Source organism: Emys orbicularis, chromosome 7 (assembly GCF_028017835.1).
Source record: "Emys orbicularis isolate rEmyOrb1 chromosome 7, rEmyOrb1.hap1, whole genome shotgun sequence".
In the NCBI taxonomy this organism is placed as follows: Eukaryota; Metazoa; Chordata; order Testudines; family Emydidae; genus Emys; species Emys orbicularis.
In genome coordinates this window covers 79,325,048-79,345,155 of record NC_088689.1, presented here as the reverse complement: position 1 = coordinate 79,345,155, position 20,108 = coordinate 79,325,048, and positions in this window count along the sequence as shown.

Sequence of the window (20,108 nt, the reverse complement as noted above, 5' to 3'; positions counted from 1 at the left end):
CTAGCCAGTGTTTTTATCAGAGGAATCCTATTTTTTCACGTATTGTAAAATTGTCGTCAGCCTGGGTGTGGGCATCCTTTGCCAAGCAGCCAGGAAACACCCTGCCCCTACATAAGCCGTTGCTGGCCTGCCAAGATCGCCCTGCCCGTCCCCATGCTGCTGGAGAACAGAACTCAGAGGTGCCTCAGAACAGCCTGGAAAACAGCCATTGGGTAACAGAGAGTGGGGCTCAGTCGGGCTCAGAGGGGCAGCATCTCCACGGTGGGCCGCATGGCTGTGGTGTGGGCAGGCCAGCGGTGGGGGGCTCTGCCAGGATCGGGAGAAGGTTTTATACTGCCCCAATTCTCCATGTAAGTAGCGAGCGCTGGGGTTTGACACACTTTGAGGTATTTTGGCGAAGATGCAATATTTTTATGTAGTATGTTGCTATCTCCTCATTTCTCCTTGAGCGTAGTATTGGCACAGCTTCTCATACATCCCCTCTTGCTGTCCCAACCCACTTGTGCTGTGCTACCCTCACGCTCACGCGCACATTACACTGGCAGTTGGGACCTCCGAAGTGCCAGAAATGGCTCAGAGTAAAACTCTCAAATCTAATTTTTTACTAAATTTTTGATACAGCCTCAGATTGTTTTATTAAAAAATCATTAAAAATGGTAACGCTGACAGCAGTTTGTATGAGCTTAGCTTCTTAGTATCAGCTCCATTGGACTGACTGCGTTGTTCACTTTGAGTTCTGTCTCTTAGTCATTGTTAAATATTAGAGCCATGTCTAGGTTTCTTGCCTTTTTAAAATGAACTTTCATCTTCTCTCCTGTGAGGTTGGGGTTGCCCTGTAGGCTGCTCCTGTGCTTTTTTCCTTTGAACTAAATCATTTTAAGCATGGATTTTTCTGGACCGTTTGAGAACTATTTTTGGTACATTTAGAGGGAGGAAAAACCCTTTGCAATAATGTGGCCCTGCCCTGGCCGGGGCTGGCTGGGCAGGTTCTGGCTGACTTTGCACACCAAGCAGACACTTTAAGCCATATTGACTGTTTTGCAAAGTATGTTTGTGTGCTGACGTGGCCAAGTTACACAGCAGTAGGTGACTGGAGAAAATGACCTTCACCTCTTAATTGCTAGGGTGGCATTTCCCATCAACCCTTTTCTGGACTTCAAGGGAGTTTGCCTGTCAAAAGCAAACACTAGCCTAATCTTGTTAGGGCCTTAGCTTGGCAGTGTCTGCTTCTGCACCTGCAGGGGGGTGGGAGGAGTGAGGTTGGGGTGGCTGCAAAGTGCACCTCAGGCAGGATTTTATTGGTGCTGGCTTTACCCCACACACCAACTGTGACTCCCACTCCCACCCTGCAGGAGTGCTGGAGCTGAGCAAGCTTCCTAGGAGAGCACTGGCCCATCTTGTCCTGTCTGGCGATGTGGGGAGTGGGAGTGTCGTCACCCAGACGCTCTGTTGGCTTTGTGCTGCACCTAGAGCTGTGTCTGGAAGCCCGTTGCAGCTGGGAGTAGATTGTGAGGGCTGAGCCGGCAGCGGTGCCTTTCGGGTGCCTCTCCAGCAGGCCTGAAGTTATCCCCACACACGCAAGTTGGAACAGTCTCCCAAACAGTGCCGTTGTCCCTAGCAACCACAGCCACTCCATACTGGCCATGCGCAGGCGCACATGCGTTAGGCCTGGGCCTACCCGTCACCATAGAAACTGGAGGCGAAGGGGCAGTGAACAGAATAATAATAATGGCATTCTCAGCGGCCGCCTTCCCTTTAGCACCAGTGCTGTTTGTTTATGCCACTAGACACTGTAATGGTGAGAGAGACTTGTATTAAAAAGTGTTCACCAATCACTGCTGTGTTTTTATTCCTTGTATGATTATTTTAAAGATGTTTTCTGCATTCTGTAAAGAATCCTATCAACTAAATAAACCTATGTACTTTACTACACCGGAGTGGGCTCACACACTCTTCCTCCGCTGCTGGCCGCAACCGTGCGGCGTCACCCACCCAGCAGGCTTCTGGGGGCAGAGAGCTGCAGAGCAACTGCTGTGGTGGAGCTCCAGCAAGGCGTGGGGGCAGCTCTCTGAGGGTATTCTGGGATGTGGGGGCTTTTACTAAGAGCTGCTGGCTTGCCCTCAGTTGTGCCTGGCGCTGCAAGGCGGGGTGTGTAACTGTCTGTTTAGATGAGAGCTTCTCCCATTTGTGTGCTCTCTAGGTCAGAGTGAAGCAGACAGAGAATACAGGTGCATGAGTTCCTGCAGGGAATCCCAGTCTGCCACCAGCATACTACTGAGAGGTGCTGGGCACACATCAGACCCGCCCTGCCCTTAGGGCCACGGGTGTGACTCCCACTCATCCACCTGTGCAAGTCCATGGAGACTTGAGCCCTTAGCCCTTTATCTCCAGAGCAGAGCATGGGCAGCAGTGATGGCAATTCACCCCCATGCTGCACTGGGCCTTAACCCTGGCCTGAGGGGCCCACTAGATGAAGACAGGAATCCCAGCCAGGGTTTGAACGAGATTTTAACCAGTTCCAGTGAAGCCCAGGTTTGAACACAGTCCAGCAGGGCTCTGCTCACGCAGCGGCTGTTGTCAGTAACCCAGCCGCTCGCAGAAAGTCGGTGGTTCGCTCTCCACAGGGGATTGTACATTTGCTTTCCCTGTGTGCTCACAGCACAAACCTTGCTCATCCTATCAAAAACAAGACTGTGTGTGACTAATCACAGCAAAGCAGCTGAGATTTCAAATGCTTGGTCACAGACAAAATGAAATTTTGAGAAAATGGGGATGAGTTTGTGCATCAATCACCTGTTTGCAGGGACCCACTCGGCTCTAATTCAAGCTGCATCTCAGGCCCATAGCACTGGCCGGTCCATGTGTTCACTGTGCCCTGGCGAGGCAGTGAAGGCCTAGCACACGATCAGTTCTGACCCTGCCCTAGACTCAGACAAGTGAGGTGAAGCAAAAGGCTCCATACATCCCATTATTTTTCTTATCCCACCACCTTGTGTACTCTGAACATGGCTTCCATCCACTGCTTGGGTCATGGTACCAGCTCTCCTGAACTACAGGGAAGCATAGACCCAAAACTTCACTGGCACCAGAGCACTAGTGAAAGGCAAGATTGGGGGGTAGGGAGAAGCCGGATGTGAGGAAAGGAGAGCTGTTGCCATTAGAGCAGGCAGAGAGAATCGCTTCTGACTAGATAAGTTGTCAGGTTCCCAGGTTGAGGTTAATTAAAGTTGGAGAGACTGCGGCAGGGCCTAACTTCCCAACCTTGCAAGGACACTGCACAGATGTTTCTCTGGCTGCTGGGCAGCTGGCTGAGGACATGGGCTTTAGCCTGTGGTGTTCGTTCCCTGTGAGGACAATATGGACTCTGGAAAGATGGGTAGTTGACAACCCAGCACAGCTGGTGCCTACTGCATTGAGCCACAGCGAGCTTGAATCTTTCTGCTCCTCTCCTAGGTGGTGTATGGATCCTGTTCTCCCCAGAGGCTGGGCACTAGATTGTTCAGTGGGCTGTTAATCATGGTGCAGCCAGAGAAAGGGAAGGGAAACAGAGAAAATGGAAACTTAAAAAATAGCTTTTCAGCATCATCTGTTACAGGGGTGAGCGGGGTGCCCCAGGGCCTCTGTCTATGTGTGCACCCCACTTCTCCCGCTTGTTAGAATATAGATATGCAGGGCTGCCTGTAAAGGCCTATACTTTAAGAACTTAGGTGTATTTTTATCACTTAGCTAGTTATAGAGGTATAAAACAAAGAATCAAAATCACAGTCTGCCTGTGTATGGGCCTTCTCTCACTAGGATAGTCTGAGGCCTGGTTCTTAGGCTAAGGCCTTTGGCTAAGCAGTAGAGGCAGCTATAAGCTGGAAGGCATACGGTCACATCCTCACATCCCAAACCAGTCACATTGAAATAAGGTGGTATTGGGCTGTTAGGAATACAATCCTGTCCTGATAGTGCCTATCACCACCAGATAAAGATGATTAAAGAAAACTTAGTTTGATAGCATCCTGGCTGGCAAGAAATCACTTCTCAATAGCTGTGGTTGCGAAACCCTCATTTCTGTATGTTTTATCTTTATGGCCCCGACTTTTCTATTGTTAATCTGTCTGATTCTCTAATTGTTTCTGTCTGCTGTACAATTAATTTTGCTAGGTGTAAGTTAATTAGGGTAGTGGGATATAATTGGTTAGAGAATTATGTTACAATATGTTAGGATTGGTTAGATAGATTTCAGTAAAATGATTGGTTAAGGTATAGCTGAGACTATTACTATATAAACTGGGGTCAAACAGGAAGTGAAAGGGGAAATATGAATCATGCTTGCTAAGGGGGTGGGAATGGGAATAGGGAACGGGGAACAGGGACACAGGCAAGCCTGTGCGGTGTCAGAGCTGGGAAGCGGGACACGGGGTAAATGCTCTGTGGCATCACAGCTGGGAAGGGAACACTGGGGAACAGACTCTATTGGTGTATAGAGATAAGCCCGACTGGTGTGAAGGGCTTCGGAATATGTTTGCTTGGAAATTAACCCCAATAAACATCTCATTGTCTGCGCTTCGGACTTCTGGTCTTTTGCTGCTTGCTGTCTGCGTGACAAGAACCAGGGAAGCGGGAGGGTTGAGGGAAAGCTCTCTAACATCTTGGTGCTGTGACTCGGATGCATCACGCTGGACAGGTAAGTAGCAGCCACGTAAGTCCCCCTCCCCAACTGTCTGTGCAGCTGCTTGGAGGGGGTTATGGCGGGCTCTCATGATGGTAGTTGCGAGTCCTTGCAAGCTGGGGTAATGGTCTTTTTGGATAAATGGATACGGAAGAATCAGGGTCCATTCCAGGTGCGGGGGGTCAACCTGGGATGAGATTAAGAAGGAAATGGGAGCAGTGTTAGGGGACCCAGAGGGATGGGGGCTGGCTGAGGAGCCCACCCTCCATGGTAAATGGGTAGTGGAAGGAGGTCTGTGCCTATGGGGACAGGATGCCTTCCAGGGAAAGGAGTCACTTAAGTCCACTTGTAAGAGGTTTGAAGTAAAGGCAGCATTATGGGAAGCTGCCAGTAATCTTTCAAGTTTGATGCTACTCCAGCAAAGGCTACTGGAGGATTGTGAATTAAAGTTAAGGGTGCTTCAAGATAATTTGGCAAACAGGGTTTGGAGTCAAAAGCAGAGTTAACAGACACCTTCAGAGACAAGAGCTGGGACTTGCTCCTAGGGGAGTGGAGAGAAAAGAAGTTTCAAAGTGAAAAACGGCAGGGTTTGTAGGAGCAGGTAACAACCCCCACTCTTCTCCCAGAGCCAAGATAAAAACCTGGGGGTAAGGGTTCCCAACTGTTTAAATTTAGGGAGCCCTACCCTTTGCTCAGAGCTAACTATATCCTTTTCTTCTTCTTTTTCTTCTTCTCCTCAGTTTGTTTAATTTGGTTGGAAGTTGTGAAAATGTTAAAAGGTAACGGTTGTGAAGCAAATTACACAAGGGGGTCAGTGGCTACTACCACCACTATGTTTCTGTCCCCAGGAGCCTTTATAGCTATTCTGAGGGGAAATGGGCCCTTTCCCCACAGAAATGGTCTGTAAAGGACTGCTGCAGGCAGCAAGCCTCTGATTTATATTATTTGACTATTGGACGAGTTAATCAAAATCACTAAAGGAATGTAGGGGGTTTCCATTAAAACTTGACTGTCTCCAATTGTATAAGATGGAAATGTAATCTGGGTACAGTTGTGTAAAAATAATAAAAGCAGTGCATGGAGTGTTGGGCAAAAGAGAATTTTTGTGTGTAAATCTTTTTGTGTAATTATGTAAGGTTTTAAGGACCTAAACCAACACTCATGGTTTGTAAAATCCTATTTGTAGGTTTAAGATGAATTGGTTTGGTTTTTAAACAATGGCACTAAATCCATTTGAATCTTTCATTCAAAGTTGCAAAACTGACAGACACTTTTTTTTGCCAAACACAGGTAACTCCAGTAACCCCTTACTGAATGAGGGAGGCAACCCCCCTTACTGAATGAGGGAGGCAACCTAGTGACAGAGGATGTGGAAAAAGCTAATGTACTCAATGCTTTTTTTGCCTCTGTCTTCACAAACAAGGTCAGCTCCCAGACTGCTGGACTGGGCAGCACAGTATGGGGAGGAGGTGACCAGCCCTCCGTGGAGAAAGAAGTGGTTCGGGACTATTTAGAAAAACTGGATGAGCACAAATCCATGGGGCCGGATGCGCTGCATCCGAGGGGGCTAAAGGAATTGGCAGATGTGATTGTGGAGCCATTGGCCATCATCTTTGAAAACTCATGGCGATCGGGGGAGGTCCCTGATGACTGGAAAAAGGCTAATGTAGTGCCTATCTTTAAAAAAGGGAAGAAGGAGGATCCGGGGAACTACAGGCCAGTCAGCCTCACCTCAGTCCCTGGAAAAATCATGGAGCAGGTCCTCAAGGAATCAATTATGAAACACTTAGAGGAGAGGAAAGTGATCAGGAACAGTCAGCATGGATTCACCAAGGGGAAGTCGTGCCTGACTAACCTAATTGCCTTCTATGATGAGATAACTGGCTCTGTGGATGAGGGGAAAGCAGTGGATGTGTTATTCCTTGACTTTAGCAAAGCTTTTGATACGGTCTCCCACAGTATTCTTGCCGCCAAGTTAAAGAAGTATGGGCTGGATGAATGGACTGTAAGGTGGATAGAAAGCTGGCTAGATCGTCGGGCTCAACGGGTACTGATCAATGGCTCCATGTCTAGTTGGCAGCCGGTTTCAAGCGGAGTGCCCCAAGGATCGGTCCTGGGGCCGGTTTTGTTTAATATCTTTATTAATGATCTGGAGGATGGTGTGGACTGCACTCTCACCAAGTTTGCAGATGACACTAAACTGGGAGGCGTGGTAGATACACTGGAGGGTAGGGATCGGATACAGAGGGATCTAGACAAATTAGAGGATTGGGCCAAAAAAAACCTGATGAGGTTCAACAAGGACAAGTGCAGAGTCCAGCACTTAGGACGGAAGAATCCTATGCACTGCTACAGACTAGGGACCAAATGGCTAGGTAGCAGTTCTGCAGAAAAGGACCTAGGGGTCACAGTGGACGAGAAGCTGGATATGAGTCAACAGTGTGCTCTTGTTGCCAAGAAGGCTAACAGCATTTTGGGCTGTATAAGTAGGGGCATTGCCAGCAGATCGAGGAACGTGATCGTTCCCCTTTATTCGACATTGGTGAGGCCTCATCTGGAGTACTGTGTCCAGTTTTGGGCCCCACACTACAAGAAGGATGTGGAAAAATGTGAAAGAGTCCAGCGGAGGGCAACAAAAATGATTAGGGGGCTGGAGTACATGACCTATGAGGAGAGGCTGAGGGAACTGGGATTGTTTAGTCTGCAGAAGAGAAGAATGATGGGGGATTTGATAGCTGCTTTCAACTACCTGAAGGGGGGTTCCAAAGAGGATGGAGCTCGGCTGTTCTCAGTGGTGGCAGATGACAGAACAAGGAGCAATGGTCTCAAGTTGCAGTGGGAGAGGTCTAAGTTGGATATTAGGAAACACTATTTCAGTAGGAGGGTGGTGAAGCACTGGAATGCGTTACCTAGGGAGCTGGTGGAATCTCCTTCCTTGGAGGTTTTTAAGGCCCGGCTTGACAAAGCCCTGGCTGGGATGATTTAGTTGGGAATTGGTCCTGCTTTGAGCAGGGGGTTGGACTAGATGACCTCCTGAGGTCCCTTCCAACCCTGATATTCTATGAATTCTATGAAACTAGTGTTGTTTGGCTTTGGTATTTAGCATTTAACCCTTACGGTACCTCAATGCTTTATAAAGTTTAATATGTTTTTAAATAAAGACCAAAGTTGTGCCTGTGGTGGGAGGCGGCTGGAGCCAGGGGATGGGGGAGACATTCTGGATCTTTTTTTGTGTGTGCACACAGGAAAAAGAGAAGGAAAAGGGGAGCAATGATGGGAACACTGAGCCTTGGGGTGGCTCTGGGGGATCAGACTATCGCTTTGGTGGGGATGCATGAGAACTCTGTGGGCACAGGGAAGGCAGTTACACCTTCTATGAAAGTTGATGTGGCTAATATAATGTAGAGTTGAACTGTGTAGGGGGTGTGCATTTTCCCAGAACATGTGCAGTGTATATTGTAGAAGGGATAAAAGAAATGCAAACAAAACATGCTACTTAATTAAAATCCTATTAGGTCTCCAAAAGGAGTCACAATAGGTTGTTTTCTTTTTCAGATGGCTATGTGTTTTAGAAGCAGGATTTAAAAGTGAAAAGTAATCAGAACTCTGGTGGAAGTTAATTGTGTTCCTTTTAAGACAGAGTCTCTGAACTGCTAGTAGCTTTGGATCCAAAAGCAAGCCAGAAAGTCTCTGTGTGGATGCAAATTACCTAGCTGACAGGGGAAGGAGAGAACTGTCCATAAATGGCAGCACAAAGGAGCTGCAAATAATAAATATACCTGGTCTGCCAACAAGTTAGAAGACTCAGATTATGGCCCTCCAGGAAAGGGAGGTGGAAAAACAAGTCAAGCCTGAAAATAAGAGGGGAAACTGAGGTACACCACCTCATGAATTTCATGAATGAACAGTGGGCCTGCCTATAGAACAAAAGAAGGAAAGTATGGAGGTAATTCTTCTGTTTTTCCTGCAGTTAGCAAGATTTGTAAAAGGAAGGGGTATTTTTAGGCAATAATCTGTCCCCACTCAGGGTGCTGGGAAATGTTTCTTTTGTTTTTCAGACACTGTACAAGCAAGCTGGTGCCAGCAGAAAAATAACCCAGAGAACTGTGGTTCTACTGTCACGACGAAGATTGTGTTGTGTGTTTGTGTTGTTTGTCTTGTTATTACCGTTATTTTGGTGGATATTGTACGAGGAGGGTTAACACATATAAAAGCAAAGGTCAACACATGGTATGACCTGCCTGGGAAGCATGGTCTACCCAAACTCGGAAATCAAGTGCAAATAAAAAGGCACAAAATGGGGGTTAAGAAGGAGGACATATAAATTGTTACATGCATATTACAGGTGGCCCTACAGAGGGGAAACCAAGAATTCCCTGTCCTGGAATGGAACAATCATTGTTGCTAATCACAGTTGTCACTATTGTAAACCCTGCCCAGATCCCGTGATGTGAAGTGGCAAAAGGAGGGAACACGTGGACTGCGACACCCCCAAGTTGTGGTAATAAGGCAGATAAGGACCTTAAGGATCTACCTGTAGAATATTGTACTGCTGATCCCCCCCATTGGGAATTTGGCAGTGTTGGTATGTGGTATACTGATTGGAAGGGGGAGAGGTCCTAGCCCGGTGGAGAATATCAAATTTATCAGGAAATGTTGCATGGTGTTCCTTAGGATATGTCATGAACAATGACAGTGGGAAACACAGTCATCTGAACATGTGGTTTAGCATGGAGGGCCCAAAATTTAGGGGCCACCAAATGAAATTAATGGGCAACAGGTTTAAAACAAATAAAAGGAAGGTCTTCACACAGCGCACAGTCAACCTGTGGAACTCCTTGCCTGAGGAGGTTGTGAAGGCTAGGACTATAAAGGGTTTAAAAGAGAACTAGATAAATTCATGGAGGTTAAGTCCATTAATGGCTGTTAGCCAGGATGGGTAAGGAATGGTGTCCCTAGCCTCTGTTTGTCAGAGGGTGGAGATGGATGGCAGGAGAGAGATCACTTGATCATTACCTGTTAGGTTCACTCCCTCTGGGGCACCTGGCATTGGCCACTGGAGGTAGACAGGATACTGGGCTGGATAGACCTTTGGTCTGACCCAGTATGGCCATTCTTATGTTCTTATGTTCTAAAAAACATATAACTCTGGTCTCCTGGGGTGTTTCGGTTATGGGGTCCCACAGTTAGGGTGTAATGTTGCCATGTGTAATCTTAATGGTACCTCCACAAAGAGAAATCCCTGGACGTGCATTTGTTATGTACACATCACACGGGGCATACAGTCTCCCCTGGGACGCTGGGTATGACAATTTAACTGCTTTGCAGAATGTAACCCTACAATTAATATGGATGCCAAGCTGGAAGAATCCTGATCTAAGCTGGCTGCAGCCTGGAGCCGGAAATACTTCCTGATGAGCGAATGTGTGGGAGCCACTGTGGGAGTGGGTGCAACCAGCGCTTTTTAACCTGTCTTTCCAGTTCATAACATGGGTGCTACACCCCAGAGAATGGTGGGTGAACCAGGTACACCCCAACTGCACTACATACATAGAAGGGTTGAAGCAACAATTTAATTGGTGGGTGAGGGGACATACATGGAATCGTCACTGGAAAAGGGATTTGTGAGCAGCAGGAAACACAGGGTTGGGTGTATGAAATCTGGGGGACCGTTGGGTAACTAAGTAATTGATAAGCCAAAATGTGAAATTGCAGCAGCAAATCAATGAGCTGCTGGCACAAAAGCTGTCTGCAATCGCAATGGGATGGAAAAGGGCGGCAAAAGTGAACCTGCGCCTAACTCAATGGACAGGAAACCTCATGACATGGGTGGAGGATGGCTTCAAAAGGCTAACTTGGGAGGGGGAGGTGTGTATGGGGATACAAAATGCTCAACTCTGGGGCTAGCACCTGTGTAATAGTTACCATGGTACCTTGGAATGGGATGGCTACTAAGGTGGTCCCCATGAGACCTGTACATACTGGGTTCTGGGAAGTGCTAAAGGATCCTCCCCCCCAGCCTAAGGGGAGGATCTACAGGACCTGAAACCCAACTGATTTTGGGGGACAACTAGTGAAATAACAGGGACAGGAGTGCGGTCAGAGGGTCAAAAGAAGGGAACCAGATGGGGACACCGAGCAGAGAACCCCGGACAGCACCCACTGCTCCTAAAAGGCGTCAAGGGAGCCAGTGGATGCCGCCCAGAGGAACTCTGCCTGGATGCGTGAACGGACAGAGGATCAGAAACAGGCCCCACAGTCACAGGAGTCTCCATCGGCCAACCTCCTCTCCCTGGTTTTATAGATGGCTGTTTTAGCCAGGGCCAGGAGGAGGTTGACCAGGAGGTCCCGTGACTTTGTGGGGCCACAGATAGGGAGTGCATAGAGAAGGAGGTGAGGGGAAAAGTGCAGCCAGAAACGTAACAGTATATTTGTGAGGAGCCGGTTTAGGGGCTGCAACCTGGCGCACTCCAAGTAAACGTGCGCCAGGGTCTCCCTCACGCCGCAGAAGGGACAGGTGTCCGGGATGGGTAAACCGCACCAAATACACTCCCGTGCTCACGGCCCCGTGAAGGAGCCACCAGCTGATATCCCCGGCGGGCCTCGGGACCAGGGTGGAGTATAGGCTGGCCCACCAGGGCTTCTCACCCTCTAGAGGTGGCAGGAGGTCCCGCCACTTTGTGTCGGGGCAGGACACGAGGGTGAGGAAGTGAAGGGTGTGGAGCACGAGCGTGTATAGGTGTTTCCTTGGTGCGGTTTGGAAGCGGACCGGCTGCAGATCATGCAGCCGGCTCACGGAGAAGGGGCAGGGAGGCTGGTTGGGTCCACGGGGCAGGGGCCCGATGAAAAGGTCCGGAGGCCCCGGGGTGGAGGGTGGGCGGGGCGTGCCCTCGTGCAGGACCTGGTCGAGGTAGGCCCGAGCAGTGGGCGGCAAAGCAGCCCTCACCTCCTGAAGTACGTGCCGGGGAGTAGAAGGCCTGGAGAGCCCCATACGCTAAGCGAGCGTCAGGGGATCCAGCCAGTCTCCCCGGTCGTAATCCAGGAGGTCTCCGACTCTGGTGACTTCTGCCAGGACCAACCTCTGGCGCACCGAGGGGGACTCCGCCACCTGCACACGGAGCTGAGGGTTGTGTAGCAGGGGCTCCGCGAGGAGATCTGCCCCCTCGGTGGCCGCCACAGACCTGGTCGCTGAGAACAGTTTCTAGATCCGGAGGAGGTCCTGGTAGAAGACCGGCAGCCCGGAGAGTTCTCGCAGAAGACCTCTCAGATGGAGATAAAGGAGCTGCTGGTCATATCGGAGCCCTTGGAAGCGGCACAGGAAGGTGTGCACCAGTACTCTCCACGCTGGACTACCTGCACCATAAAGGAGCCTCTGCAGGGCCTGGAGGCGGAAGACATGGACCTGAGTGCATAGGCACTTCAGGCCTTGCCCTCCCTCTTCCAGGGACAGGTGGAGGACCCCTGCAGAGACCCAGTGCAGTTCTGGCCACAAGAACTCCAGAATCGCCCTCCGGAGGTCGGCCAGGAAGCCCGGGGCCGGGACCAGGGTGTTGAGCCGGTACCAGAGCATGGACAGGACTAGTTGATTGAGTACCAGTGCCCTCCCTCGAAGGGAGAGGCACCGGAGTAGTCCTGTCCATTTCTGGAGCCGCTCCGTCACCCTGCCCTGTAAACCGTGCCAGTTCTCCGGCAGAGATGGATGAGTGGCAGAAAGGTAAACACCGAGATAGAGCAGCGAACCCGCACTCCACCGGATGGCCTGAAGCGCGGGTGGGAGGGAGCTCGCCTGCCACCCGTCCCCGACCACCAGGCCAGAGCTCTTGACCCAGTTGACCCGGGTGGAGGAGGCCGCCGAGTACACGGTGTGGCAAGCCTCCACCTGTGCCAAGTCCTAGATCACAAGGACCACATCGTCGGCGTACGCCGACAGGACCAGCCGCAGCTCCGGCTCCCGAAGCACCAACCCCGTCAACCTCCTGCGGAGGAGACAGAGGAAGGGCTCGATTGTCAGAGCGTACAGCTAGCCCAAGAGGGGGCACCCCTGCTGCACTCCCCACCCGAAGCTGACTGGCTCAGTCAGGGTCCAGTTGAGCCTGACCAGACACTCTGCAGAAGCATACAGCACCTGGAGAAAACCCACAAACTGGGGTCTGAAGCGTAACCCTCGCAGAGTGCCCAGGAGATACCCGTAGTCCACCCTGTCGAATGCCTTCTCCTGATCCAGGGACAGGAGGGTGAACGACAGACCATCCCTACACCCACGCTCCAAGAGATCCTGGACCAGATACAGGTTATCAAAGATGCTACGGCCCGGGACGGTGTAGGTCTGGTCTGGGTGGATCACATCCTCCAGCACCGACCCTAGCCGCAGCGAGATGGCCTTCGCTACGATTTTGTAGTCCGTGCTGAGGAGCGAGACGGGACGCCAGTTCCGTAAGTCGCGGAGGTCCCCCTACTTCGGCAATAAGGCGCCTGAACGAAAGAGGGAGGACCTCGCTCTGCAAGGACTCGGTCCAAACAGTGACTAGGTCCGGGCCGAGGACATCCCAGAACACGCAGTAGAACTCCACGGTCAGCCCGTCCATGCCCGGAGATTTATTGGTGGGCATGCGGCGGAGGGCTTCCGAGAACTCGACCAGAGAGAGAGGCAACTCTAGCCAGTCCCGGTCGCCTGCGCTGACCATCGGGAGTCCATCCCAGAGCACTCTGCAAGTGGTAGGATCGGTCGGATCCGGGGAGAAAAGGTTTGCGTAGAAGGTCCTGGCCCTTCCAGACATCTCTGCTAGATCCGTGAGGGGGGTGCCATCCTCTGCCAGGAGGCAGGTGATGTGCTTCTTGGGCCCCCCTCTTTTTCTCCAAGGCATAGAAGAAGCGGGAGCTGCGATCCATCTCCCGAAGGAGGCGGATGCAGGATCAAACAAAAGCACCCCAGGCCCGATGGTCATCAAGGGTCTGGAGCTCCTCCCGCTTCTCCCAGCACGCTCCGCAAAGGGATAGATCCTCAGGGCTGGCGGCCAGACACCTCTCTAGCTCTAAGACCTCCCGTTCCAACTGCTGTATCACCGCGTCCCTCCGTCGGCTGGCACCCCGGGTGTAGTCGCAGCAGAAGACCTGGGCGCGCACCTTTCCTAGGTCCCACCACCGCCGTGCTGAGGGAAAGGCATGCTGCTGCCCTCGCCAGACCAGCCAGAACTCCTGGAAGGACACCCCGAAGCCCACATCCTCCAGCAAGCTGTTGTTAAAATGCCAATAGGCCGGCCCCGGCCTCTCCGCACAGAGAGAGGCCGTCACGGTGACTAGATGGTGATCTGAAAAAGGGGCCGGCCGGACGTTGGAGGAATGGGCCCGTGAAAGATGGAAGCGCGACAAGTAGATGCGGTCCAACCAGCAGTGGCATGACTGATGGGCTTCCACCCGGACATAGATAAACGTGGAGACATCGTCCGGGTGGTGGTCGCGCCAGACGTCCACCAGGGAGTGATATTCGACAATCTCCCGGAGGACGTCCGCGGTGGCCGGGCTCTGCTCGGTCCCCGAGCGGTCCCGCTCCTCGAGGGTGGCGTTAAAGTCCCCGCCCAGGACCAGGCACTCATGAGGATCCAAGGAGCTGAGGAAGGCGGACGCCTGCTGATAAAAACGCAGCTGCTCCGGGCCCGATGTCAAGAAGGTTGACCACGAGCCCCTCCATACGGACCCGGAGGTGCAGCACGCGGCCCAGCACAGCCTCGGCGACCCCCAGCACCTCGGGCCATACGTCGGGGGAGAACAGGGTAGCCACTCGAGCCGTACAAACTGTGAGATGGCTAAAGTAGACCCTGTCCCCCCACTCCAGCCGCCAGCTGTCTTCGGCGGCTGGATCCCTGTGGGTCTCCTGCAGGAAAACCCCAGAGTACCCCCCCTCCCGCAGGAAGGAGAGCATCTGGCTCCTGCGGAGACCCACCCTAGAGCCCCGGGTGTTCAATGTTGCAAAGGTGATGGGTGCCATAAGGAGGGCTGGGGGGGATCCTCGTTGGCAGGGACACTCACGGTCCCCATTGGGCTGCGCAGCAAACCGTGACCGACCCCGAAGGTGAGCAAGGAGTCGCGGAAGCTGCAGACCCGCTGGTAAGCCACGGCACCCTGCTTCCCGGTCCTTTTACCCTCCCCCATGAGGGCCCTCGCGGCCCGGAGGATCTGATGAAAATCCCCCAATCGTTGGAGAGCAAGCGGCACCTTATTGCGGGAGCCACGGACATCTTCTAAAAACTCCCGCAGCTCTTCTCGCAGCATATGGGGGGGTGGGGTCACTGGCCTCTGGTCATCCTCTGGTGGGGCCCCTGGCACAGCCCTGTGGCCCACCGAGACGGGCAGGCAAGGGGTGTACCCTTGACATGGAGCCCGATGGGCCAGCACCACATGGCCCGCCTCAGACCCCGGCTCATTGGGGGGGCGGCGGAGGGAAGATAGCAGCCCCTAGTGGTTCGGGACTGGGAAACACAAAGGCCGCTCCCTGGGGGTCATCCTCCGGGAAAGGGAAGGAGACAGCCCAGGGGCGGCAATGACATCGCGGGAGGTGGAGGGGATAGGGACGGGATCAGGGAGAGGGACAGAGGCGGGATCCTGGGCCCCAGGAGCTGGACTGCCGGGAGGTGGTTCCTCTCGGTCGGGCTCAAGGGTCAGAGGGATGGGGAGGGGGTCCCCAGTGATGCCGGGCTCAGGCTCAACGGCAGGTGTGACAGCCATGGCATCAGGAGGTGGATAATCTTCAGTAGGGTCCCCGCCCGGGAAGAAACTCGGTTGCCCCACGCCAACGAGGGGTACCCCTGGTAACTCGGATCCCGGCCGCGAGGCACCGGCCGTCGCCTCAGCAGGCTTGGCGGCCGTTAGCGGAGTGCCACCTGCGGCCGGGCAGGTCAAAGAGTCCAGGGGCTCCTTGGAGGTGGGAGCGGAAGCAGTGGTTATGGGAAGGGAGCATGGGGAAGGGGGACCCGGGGTGAGGTCGCTCAGGTCGAGGCCCGCTGGCAGAGGGTCGTCCTCCCCCTGGGCGACCGGGGTCAGACCCAGGGCCTCGATCTCCTTATAAATGGATGGGAAATCACCTCCCACCACCCCAGGGTCCTCCCCGCTAGCGCCCGAGGTGACACTTGCCTCGGGCATTGCAGGGGGTGTAGGTGGCAAGGGGGCAGGAGGGGCTTCATTGGGGGCCTCCGTGAGGAGGGACTGCGGAGGATGGATGTTGGTACCCTCTGGTGCTGCCACGCCTTCCCCAGCCGGCACTGGTAGATGGAATGTACCCGTGGGCAAGGCGGAAGGCTTGGCAGCAGTGCCCCCCTTCCTGGTCTTCCAAGGGGCCTCCGCATCAGATGGCAGGAGCGGAGCTCGAGCCTTCCTCTTCCCCTGCTTTCCCTGCACTAGGGTCCAGCCCTCCATGGCATCACCTGCAGGCCAGTTGACAAGGGTCTGGACGGGGGCAGGGGGGATGACTCGGGGACTCGGGGAGGTAACGGTGGGGCAGCATGAGGGGGGATGGATTCCCCCTTGGGGAGGCCCTCTCCCACGCCCGGCTATACCCCCACCTCACCCTCCTCTACGGGCCCCGCCACAATACATGCAGCAGAGGCAGGGCTCTCCCGCTCATCTGGGCACACTGGGGGAGGTACCCCTTGGGCCTGAGCGGGAGCAATGAGGGGCTGAGAAAGAGGAGGGGAGGCTCTGGGCACCGGGCAGTCAGGGGCACCAGCGATGGCGGGGTTCGGAGGTCCCGGGCGCTCCTCCGTGCCGGGCCAAGGGGCAGTCCCTCCGGACGTGCCCCATCGCCCAGCAGAGGTAGCACTGGGCCTCCCCCGTAGAATAGTGCACCCAAAAATGGGCCCCCTGATAGGGGACCAGGAAAGACCCCTCAAGCACCTCTCTGCCACGCGCCGCCGGTGGTAGTTGAAGCTGCACCTGCCGGCGGAACGAGAGGACGTGACGGAGACAGGGTCTTTGCAGCCCAGCGAGAGAGGGCTGATGATGGAGATTGGTTTCCCCAGGGTAGAAAGGGCGGGCAGCAGGGCAGCACTGGGGAGGAACGGAGGTTAGGACCACATGGACACCCAGGTCCTCCAGCAGCACCAGGGGGACGAACACGCCCCCCACCGCCAGGCCCTTCTCCACCACCTCCTGGGCGGCGGCCTCCAGGGCAAGGAAGAAGACGACCTTACCATACATTTTGGAGGCCGCCACGATGGCCGTGGGCCCCACCACCCTCGCCAACACGCGCACGTAGGTCTCCACGTGGGGCGAGGCGGGCACCAGGAGGCAACGGATGCCGTGCTTCCTGGTCAAGGTGGGGAAGGGGCCCCGGCCGCTATAGATGGTAGCAGAGGCGGCGGTTGGACAAGATGACGTATCGGCAGGCGCGGGGGGGGGGTCGCCGCCGCCTGGGCATATGCCTGGGGGCCAGGGGAGGGGCACCCGCAGAGCTGGTGGAGGGAGCAGCGGGGAGGGATGCCACGGCCGGTGGCGGGGCTGCAGCAGTGGGGGCAGCCCCTGCCATGGAGGGCCTAGTCTTCTTGGCGGGGCTCTTTCCCTTCTTTTTGCCCTGGCCTTTTCTGCCGGCTGGGGGGGCTCTCCCAGACCCATTAGGGTGTTAGGGTCCCGGCGGCTAGGCGAGGTCACACCTGGTCCTCTATAACAACAAACTCTCTCCCACCACCTTGTTAAACATGCTGCACACAGGGAAACTGAGGAGCGCACACATTATTCATGTAAAACACTACAAAAATCCCAAACTTCATCACAGCTTAGCCATCAGATTCATCATAGGCTTTCGTAGTCTATAGGCCCAGATTCAAGGTGAAAATTTGTGAGGACAATCTTGTACAGTGAGTTTTGTGAGGACACACGTTTGAAATTTTTGGACATTATCCCTCTGTCTGTATCCATGTATGTGTTTATTTTATATATGTCATCCCTTTGTCTTCAGCTCAGCCTGTTATATTATACCTTGCGTGCTTGAGTTTTGATTCAGTGGTAAGGATAATTACCTGTCTGACTGTGTCATTTTGTGTTCTTAATTAGTATTCCTTCGTTTTAAGTCTTTTCAGCATTTGTGTACATGTTTACAGTAGAAGATTTCAAGTGTAGATAAGCTACTTATTTACAGCAGAATATTTCAAGTGTGGATAGGCTACATATTGACCAGATAGATCACTATTAAGAGAAGATTTGAAAGTGGGGCAAGCAAGAGACGGTGAAAACAACTGAGTGAAGCAGCAGCTAAGAGCTCAAAGCCAATAACTTCATTTCTCAAACCACTGGAAAACACACCTTACCCAACAAACAATGCTACAGATAATGAAAACTCCGCAACTGCAACAGGTGATATTTCAATGCCAATGCCAGTAAATGAACATGGGGACAGTAGTCAAGAAGGAGATGTGCCAACATTAACAGATGCAGCAGAAGATCCTATGTACGATCAAGAAACTCAACAGCAACAGGAAGATGTAGATCTTACGCAGCAAGAGCAATTCATGAGTACTACAGGTTTGACTGTGACTGACAAGAGCAATACTGCCCAAAATGCAATCTTTTCTTCAAATTAGTTGTTTTGAAATTCCAAGTAACATTCCACGAGATGGTGATAATCATGCTTTCCCTACTCGTCTGCTGACAAAAACTCTTCCAAATGGTGAGACCTGCACAAGAGACTGGTTATGCTGGAGTACGGAAAAACAATCTCTGTACTGTGCACCCTGCTTCATTTTGAACAAAAGTGCTGCAAATGCATCAGTTCTCTCTGATCAATCAGGATGGAGCATCAACAGAGGTTGGAGGAAGTTGAAAGAGCGAATACCATCACATGAGAGTTCAACATCACACAAAGAAAACTATGTTGCATGGAAATCAGCCAGCAGGGCAGCACCAGCTGAAAGTTCAGTTGAGACTTTACTCTTGACTGAACTCTCTACAGAAACTAATAACTGGAAAAAATTTCTTGAGCACATCCTGAATGTCATCCTTTTTCTTTCTGAGCAGGGATTGGCTTTCTTTGGTTTCAGTCAACGTACTGGTAATCGTGCAAATGGAAACTTTGTAGGCATAGTTGGTCTCCTCAGCAAATATGACCCACTTTTATCAGAGCATGTTAAACGTGTTCGAGAATCGCAAGAGAGTCAAAAGTGTATGCAAGTCCATTCTCTCTCCACATGCACACAAAACAAGTTTATTGAGCTATGTGGGTCATTTGTACAAACAACAATTCTTTATGAGATTCAAAATGCCAAGTATTTTTCAATCATTGTTGATGCCACTCCAGATTGTTCTCACAAGGAACAGACTACTATGGTTATTCAATATGTTAAGATTGTAGACAGCTAAACATTTTCAATTGAAGAAAGGTTTATTTTGTTTGATAATTACACAAGAAAAACTGGAAAAGAAATTGCTGCTCGAGTACTAGCAATTCTAGAAGGTTTTAAGTTAGATTTTCAAGCCTATGACAATGGACCTAATATGGGTGGGAAGTACAAAGGTGTACAAGCAGTTCTGCTTGAGCATAATTCAACCTGTGTTTTCTCCAGCTGTGGAAACCACACACTAAACCTTGTAGGTGTTGACTGTGCTGAATCATGCAAGGAGGCAATTACTTACTTTGGAACTGTTCAGCAAATGTACAATCTCTTCAGTAGCAGCCCACAAAGGTGGGAAATTCTGAAGCAATATCTTCCTGTTTCACTGCATGGGATGTCCAAAACTAGATGGTCTGCATGGATTGATGGTGTTCAACCAGTTGCACAGCATTTGAATTCAGTGAGAAAGGCTTTAAATGAGCTTGAATCTCTCAATCTCACTGCACAGGCTCGAACTGAACTTCAGTCTATTCAGAAGCACATGTCCAAATTTGAATGCATTCTGATGTCATCTTTGTGGATGAAGCTACTTACAATGATCCACCAAACTAATCTAGTAATTGAAGCACACATGGTAGACTTGATGTTGAGAGGTATAACGTTGAAAGTCTTAGCAATGACATTCAACAGATTCGTGAACAATGGGATGTGATCCTGACTGAGTCCAAATAAGTAGCACAGAATATTGGCATTTCATCTGAGTTCTCCACCAATTGCAACTTACCTACTGAATCCGATGCAGAGCAGCATTATAGGGTCAATGTCTTCCTTGTCATTATTGACTCTATTCAATCAGGTCTTACATGTCAATTTGAGTCACTGGGACTAATTTGTACCCTTCTTGGGTTTCTTTGGCAGTTCAACAGACTGAGTAATGAAGATCTACTTTCTGCAGCTGGACAATTTCAGCAACAGTACAACAAAGAAATCTCAAAAGCTCTCAGTGATGAGGTCATCTTCCTCAAACAAATATATTCCATGAACTTTAAATTGGATTGCAAGCCAAAGGAATTGCTTCAAGAAATACTCGAATTTGGACTCTCTGGGGTGTTTCCTAATATCACAATTGCATTGCG